Source organism: Poecilia latipinna, unplaced genomic scaffold, assembly GCF_001443285.1.
Source record: "Poecilia latipinna isolate Pla-1442-1.1 unplaced genomic scaffold, P_latipinna-1.0 Scaffold3365, whole genome shotgun sequence".
NCBI classification, from domain to species: domain Eukaryota; kingdom Metazoa; phylum Chordata; class Actinopteri; order Cyprinodontiformes; family Poeciliidae; genus Poecilia; species Poecilia latipinna.
In genome coordinates, this window is record NW_015115981.1 from 1 (window position 1) to 8,169 (window position 8,169).

The 8,169-nt window shown below is 38.9% G+C and overlaps 1 long non-coding RNA gene across 1 annotated transcript; it reads left to right on the forward strand.

Moving 5' to 3' along the window:
- The first annotated feature begins 1,173 nt into the window (after positions 1-1,173).
- Positions 1,174-6,942, forward strand: LOC106940800 (uncharacterized). The gene is made up of 2 exons (XR_001423204.1): positions 1,174-3,330; positions 5,810-6,942. It is a non-coding gene; the product is annotated as an uncharacterized LOC106940800 (long non-coding RNA).
- The last annotated feature ends 1,227 nt before the right edge of the window (positions 6,943-8,169 follow it).

An 8,169-nucleotide genomic window follows, 5' to 3' on the forward strand; every position in this document is an offset into this window, starting at 1 on the left:
AGCAGTGACTGACCTGCTTCGCAGGTCAGTCACTGCTCTCCTTATGCATTGCTTATGGCAGGCCCCAATGAGGAATTTACATATGAGTACATATGAGAAGATGAAACCTAATGAATCAAACTTAATACAAACTTTGAGACGGTCATTCCTCCTGAAAAGTTTTTTCCTACTAATGGTAATGAACCCTGTGTCTCTCCATTTCCACTCTCGAGGAGGTGGACTTTCTCAGCAGTGACTGTGCATTGGTTCTCCTCTGATAAACTATTCCAAAACAATGTTTCTTTGGATTTTCTAATTCACACAGTTGTTTCTAAATCCAAATGATGGCCTGAAGTAGGAACAGGATAGTGGCACATCATCACTTAGGATTCTACAACATTGTTTCAACACTTTTCTGATGCTTTTTCTGTCAGAAATATGTTAACAGCAGTTTGTGGCCCTCCTTGAGCATCATGTCTAATCAGTCTACTTTTATTGGATAGCTCAACAGGAAGGGAACGCACCCAACTGCTCTGCTACCATACAGGCACAAAGCGGCTGATACCTAAATTGTGCTCCTTTCATTCCTGGTATACTATGCATGTAGCAACCATCTCTGGTTGTTACATTCATATTGCATGCTTTGATATTCCAATGATAGACTTGTGCTACATTGTGCAGCGCTAATTGAAAACATTTATGAAGGAATATGTTCTTAAAAAAATGTTTCAAAAATATCCAGTTCCTAAATAGTTCTGATACTCGCTGTATGTAGTACAATCCTGATGGCAAACATCATGATGTCCAAACCACCTTAATTAGTTTTACTTCTGCTGTTAAAAGATATATTTTTGTTGTTTTTGTTTTTTATTTGGAACTGTCAGTGAAACAACCTTTAGGGAACATAATCCTGCCTCCCACTCAAAGTTTTAGAGCAGTACTAAAATTTACTAGAAATCCTACAAAATAATGAAGCTCAAACCGCCTCGGGGTCTGACAGAACAGTGGCACTTTGACGAGATGCTATACCTTCAGCAAACTCCCTCTGTAGCTTTCAAGTAAACACAAAAACAGATCTTTAACAGTAGCAGAACATATAAATTATACTTTCACCATATATTTTGTCCAAGAATGTCTCTTTTTAAAGATGTTTAAAAAGAAAAATGCACAGTTGTTTAAATATCTTTGCATTTTACTGCTTTGTTTTTTTATGTTGTCAGTTATACATTTTCTCTTGTTGTATAGCAAAAGGTATCAATGTGTCATGAAGGCCAGGGCTTAACCTGAAATGTTCTCTTGATTTGGTAGTGCCTTATTGGATCACAACATAACTACAGCTGGACTACATAAGTCAAGACTTACAAAAATGAACTAAAACAGACCAAGATATGTCAGAGGCTGCTGAGCTTATCTATGCTGGTAGACGATCTCTTTTTCCCCTCGTCTGAGGTGGCGCTACACCAAGAACAACTTCAGGAACTGACAAGAAGACCTATGAAGAAGACACTGGAAGAGTGAGATTGTAGCAGTTGTAGGATTTCTCTTTTGTTTTTGACTAAAGACCACGAGCCGTTTCTCCTGCTAGTTCTAGACACACATGTTTGTTATGGTTTTATTTACCCAGAATACCCTGCAGTGTAGTCAATTTCCTGCTTTTGGAGCGGTCTCCGATTGACTTGGCATTCACATATGCTTTTGAACCGCACCATAGTTTACTTCAACTGAATCAAGACCTAGGTAGAATGAACCCTTAGATTTAGAAGATTTACATACAACTATTGATTTTGTGGACTTGACGTTAGGTTGCACTACAGGGGAAGTCGGTAGAGAGAGTGATGTTTTGGTCAGGTAATTCATGTAAAAGATTTTTTGACACCCATCTGAAGCGATAAAATCCCTCATGGACCATGTTTGTATGAACACCTGTTCATTTGACAGAGAGAGACACTCAGGCCATTGGGGCAACTAGTGAGAAATTGTGCATCAGAGTGGAGAAAAAAAGGGGACATCAGTGATGGCAGGGAGATGCTCACAACACATTGAAAGCTGATAGACTGCAGCAGCAGACCCTACTGACTAACAGGTTTGTCAGTTTGGAGTCGGTGAAGCCCTAGTTTGGGGGAATGTTTCCAACACTTGGTTGAGTCTATGGCACAAATAAGGAGAATCTCATGAGGTGTCCAGTGAGCATAATTTCTTTATCAACTCTGGTGATTCCCAGTACCAGAGGTGTTTTTATAGTTGGGTAATGTTGCCCTTTAACACAAGTTTTCTGAAACACTGATGGATGTTTAGCTCCTCTCAATTTCTCCAGTTCTGCTCAGCTGTGAGTATGGGGAAGTTGAGATGAAACAAAAGAAGTCCCCACCTGGTGTTTTGGGGTATGAAAACATCTCCTTGGTGTGGGATGACATGCAGGGTCCTGTTAGATCCAGTATAGTCTGTACTTGCAGATCAGGAAGTTTTGCAGCACAGTTGGGACAAAATCAATATTAGAAAGATGTTATTGAACGTGTCTGGTGTGTTTACTTGCTGTATCTTAAAGCTTGATTCCATGAAGCCCCTGCCCTGAAGCTGTTCATGAAAGGTGAAAAGTTTTGCAAAGTTGAGCTTGTTTGGAAGGAAACAAGCTCAACTATCTGAAAGATACAAAATATTACTATCAAACTATAGATTGAAAACTCTTTAAAGATGTATATTTTACAATTGAAATGTTTTGTTGGATTTGAATGGTTTTCACTAATTTCTCTTTTTGATGTTGTGGCTGCTCCTTTCATGTCCCAACCTGTTCTCCATTGTCTTTCTTCTGTTGAGCACCTCAGATGCCCCGTTCTGCTTCCACGTTCAGTCTGAACGAATCTACCACAAACAGTGCTGTGGTTCAGCGCTCTAACTCTTTGGATCATGCCCCTGTCAAACCTAGAATCCCTGTTTGTATCCGTAGCCCCTGCACTCCAGCCAAAATACACTCTTCCTACAGCGCATCAGACTCCTCTGGTGGTCCTGAACTCAAATACAGCTCTGTCATCCAAGAATACAAGTCCACCTCTTATTCTGTACCAATGATTCAACCCAAGTCAATCCCACAGAAATCCATCTTCACACAAGCTGGTCATGGCTCCCCTCATCTTAAAAATATCCAACCACAGTCTGGCCAGGATCTGGCCAGACGTCTTGCCTCTGGAGGTTTTCAGCCAAGAAGCCCAGGTCCTCAGCCTGTTACCTTGAATACCAGGACCTTTTCTGAGTCATGCCTGGATCCTCAAGTGGAGCCACAGTCTGCTGTACTGACCAGTCCTCGCAGAGAGATGCTGATCTAAACCGCCGCTGATGTTATTCCTGCAGTCCCATGTGAGCAAAGTTTACCTGTTGTCTGGTCTCTTCTAAGGGTTCACCAATACTGGTTCTAATGTAGGATTCAACTTCACTCAGTGGTGTGTTCTGTTTGACACTAACAAAACAAATGGCACTGGTGATATCTTAGACCAAGATCAACTCCTTAGAAGCTAAGACCCTGCATCAGTAAGAGTTCAGAACAAGGATCTCATCAGCTACACAAAATCTTCAAAGGATGTCTCTGAAAACTGGCAGAGATTATAAGGGTTGATTTGGACAAATGTTTCCAACTAATCAGTCTGGGCATGACTGATGCCCAGACTGATGGGCATCAGTCCTGATGGTGGTGGTAATAATCACAACATGTTTGTAAAGCTTAGTTGAATACAAAAATGGGATTAACCACTTTTAAAGCTTGGACAAAACTTTACATTGACAGTTTTTTTTTTCCAACACCTACATCATGGTGACAAAGCTCTTCAAGTCAAACTAGTTCATTTTCCTTTTTTGTGCACCTTTAATAGAGTATTGTAACATTACTACAACAGATGTTCCTGAAGAATTAGGATTGAAGTCATCTTTTAATTTCTTAAACATGTTTCTTCTAAATGGAAGGAACATTAACACTGGAGTGGCCCAGCCAGAGTCGTGACTTTAATCTTCTACAGAATCTAAAGATTAGTGGAATGACTGGGGAGCCTTCCAGAGGTAAAACGCCCTTTGTTTTATCTTTTGAAAGTGCTGGTCTAATTTTTTTTTTATTGGAAATAAATCTCCTGATTGACTGGAAATCATTTTAAAGTTATAATGGCCAGGCATGAAGAACTTTGGTCTTTACCAATTAGGAATAGAGTAACTTTAGAAAATATAGAAATTCCTTACTTCAGGGATCATTTGCATTCTGCTTTATCAAGCTTATGTATGTCCCTTTCCATCTATCCAGCCGTCTGCTCTTTCAGTCCTTTCTTCTTTCCTGGCATTGTTGTAGGACGTCTGATATAAAAGGAATGTGAACTTTCAAATTGATATTATAAAAAATCTGCCAAAAAATGGAAACTTGAATCTGAAATAGATGTGAATTTAAGACATTTGAAAAACATGGAGATACTTGGACGACTGAACTTTGTTTCTGCATACTGTTGAGTTGATGTAGAAGGAATTGGTTAGTTGTGTTTCTCTCTACATTGCTTCTTGTTTCTCTTTTGAAATGACAAATAACACTGCCAGAGACCACCAGAGTAGCACATTAATAGGTTAAAATCAGAGGTGGGCGGATCAATCCAAAATATAAATATCGATACCAAGTCAGTATAAGATTGATATGTTAGATTCAGATTCCCTCTTGAAGTTTCATAGGTTCCAAACTCTATCTCATAGATTTGTATTTGCTCTCAAATAGGAATGTGCAATATATATGATATATGGTAGAAACAATAGAAATTTGACATACGAAAGAGATCTGCAGTCTACTACTCAACCGCGGTAATGCTTGTTGATATAACTGGCTGGCATCAATACAGAGCAAGTGGGAAGCAGTGTGGCTGAGAGCGCAAAGGAAGAGCTTGTTAAGGGCTGGTGCAAATACATAAATTATCTGGTCCTAGTTCGAGTTTATCCTCTGGTGGTCTTGGTCCAGCTCTTAGAAGGAGCACTGCAGATGTCCAGGTCAGACAGTAAGGACACGGGGGTTAAATGCGCAGGCGAAGTAAGTGTGAAATCGCCGGGACGTGCACAAGGTAAAGCGTCTCTTAACCCTCAGTGCAATACTCGGTAGCAGCACGGCAAATATCACGGTTGGACAGTGAGGAAACACCTTGGAGTGGGGTGACGGTCTGACTGTCTTTCCCAAACCAACACACAAAACAACCAAAAAGTTTTTTGTGCCCCTTTAATTTTTTTTTGCAGGATCGTGCACAGGAAAAAAAACTGGTGGGGTTTAAATGACCCCGTCTCTTTAGACTGCCGGAGGGTTAAACTGTAAAACCAGGAGCAGAAAAATGTAATCTGCAAAGTGTGTGGAAGAGAGGAATACAAGCAATTTGTTTTACTAGCTTAAAATTAAGCATGGGCTAGAATTCCAGCATTGCCATGCTATGCAGCTGACGATAAGGTCCAGGCACAACATTGGAAGAAAAAGCAGAATTCAATGCAGAAACATCCAAATTCTGTTTGAACAAAGTAATTCATAGAAATACAAAAAAACACACCTACTGTAAAACACAACAAGTATTTGTAGTGGCAATACTGATCCTATATTTATTTATTTATTGGATCAATACCTGAATATGCAGTATTACACTCCTCTAGCAAAAATTATTACATGCAAGTCCCACTATCAGATTTCAAAGAACTGAACTCCTATTCTTTGCAAATAACTCATTTTAATAACCTAAATCTATTAGCAGCAAATATGGGAAAAAACATTAGATTTATATTTCTTTTTGTCCACGTTCCTATTAATGAGGGGGTTTTTTTTGTCTTTGTTTGTTTGAAGGCGCACCACTCCCCCTCCATGGTCAACCTGCCAACCATGTTTGAGAGGAAGTACCACACATTCTCCCGGTCATCCACCCATCTCTTCTGATATGTCACTGGTTGGTGAACCAGCTTCCTCCACCACCAAGATAAACTCAGAAAATGTGTTTTCTGGTTAAATCAGCAGTAGTCTCAGGGCCAACTCTTCCATGTTTCCACTCTGAAGCTCTGGACAGTCTTTCCACATGCAGGAAATGTGACAGTATTTTGGAGAAGGAATCTGCAGAAAGGACATACTGATATTTGCCAGTATCAGAATTGTCCTGTTTCCATAGCAGAATGAAGATGATGCACCAGTTGTTCTTCATCCTGATGCAGGTTCTGAAGCCCAGCCCATGGATGTGGCTGGTATTATGAACTCCTAGCTGAAATGGCACGTTGTCATGCTGAGGTTCACTGCACACTGAAAAAAGCAATTTTGCTGATGTCCTGCATTAACAAGGACCACTTCTGTTCATCTGATTGGTCAGTTCACAGGTTGTTGACTCGCTGCTGTTAAATATCTTCCATGACTAGCATTACTTGCTTTGTTTGTTGACACATTGAGAGTAGCTGTAGAGCGAGAGTACATATTGGTTCATCTGTCCCTCATTGTCTCTGGACTCTAACATGTTTGCTAATGTGATTGTAATTTCAAAGATGAGGCTTTTTTTAACCAATCAATGTTCAGCTCTTCCTGTAATAACAAAGTTTAATTTTTCTCTCACTGACTTAATTCCCTTTAATATTAGACAAACGTCTAAACTGACATGTTTTTAGTGGGAAGAGGTGTTTTGACCTTTAACTTCAGCTCTTTTATTTGACCATTATTTTCTGTATGTAAACTGTCATAGTTTACAGCTTATATAAAGCTGTAATCACAAGGTTGGGAAGAATAAAAGCATTTTAGTCTGCTTCTATGTACACCCATTATTGTCTGCATTGTGTGTGCATAGGGGTGTTGTATCAGTGTACATATTTATTTTTTCATGAATAGTTAGACTGTGGCCAATCTTTTTACTGCTATTTATGTTCATTCTGATTTTGTCTGTCATTATGTTTTACTGTTTGTCACTTGTTATTTTATCTCTTTATTAAATGCACTTAAACTTGGCTATGTATATGTCTTTTATAAACAAACTGTAAAAAATACTCAATTTTAATTTGTTGGGTTGGTGACTAAATATGGCAAGTCAGTGGCGTTCAAATAATTCTCTTTGTTGGAAAAATGTTTTAAGTGCTGAAATTTTAAATGAGTTATTTAAATAATGGAAAACATTTAAATGAACCTCCACTTCACCTAAAGCAGTGTTTCTCAATCTTTTTTGGACCAGCGCCCCCCTTTCCATTATCCAGGTCCGTCACTGCCTCCATCAAAGAAAATGTAGGCTACTTGCACTGAATATTATTTTATAATTAATATTACTATCATTATTGGTGCTGTCTTGATTTGTATTGTTTCAGAGTTTACCATCAAAAATCCTTAAAAGAAAAACACATTACTGAATTATTACTTTCCCAAAGAACAAAAAAGCCATTGGAATAAAAATCATTTTTAAAGGTGTCTAAGAAAAATACAAATGACATTCAACTTGAAATCGGTAGGCCTTTAAGAGGGGGGGGGGAAATCTTATTTTGTGCCATTTTCTGATGTTGGTTGCTAAATTTAGCACAAAATGGCCAGATAAGTTGCATAGCAATAGGAATTTAAACTTTGAACTATTTGCAAAAAGACTGAGTTCTGTAACATTAATAGTTTTGTCAATCATAACTGGTCTTTTCAGTGTTTCTGTCAGGTTCTGGTGGTGCAACTCTGTGCTGCTTTCAGGAGAATGGGACATCAGAGTATCATCCATAAAATTTCACCCACATGGCATTTACTGTGTAAACCAGACATTTCAGTGGAAAAACAAAAGTTCCAGATCCTTTTAAAGCAATAGAAATATCAGACAGAACCACAGATGATATTTTTCAACAGACCTGCGGACATTGCGCATCGATGTGCGCATGTGCATTACCACAAGGTAGGCTGGATTTAAGGGTAGCACCGATAAACGGAACACCTGTTCATAGATTCTCTGTTTTTATGCCCAGATTCACATCTAGTTTGTTGCTCCATTCTGACACTGATTCATACTGAACACTGAAAGAGCTCATAGTGGCAGATTAGGTGAAACTCATGATGATGAGGCTGCGCAGCGCAGCAGTGAAAGACATAAGTGAAGGGAGTCAGTAAAAATGGGAATCAAATTAACAACCAGTGTTAAAGTAACTTTAATCCAATTACTGATTACTCCTTGAAAAGGTAACTGATTACTGATAACTTGATTTGGAAGGTAT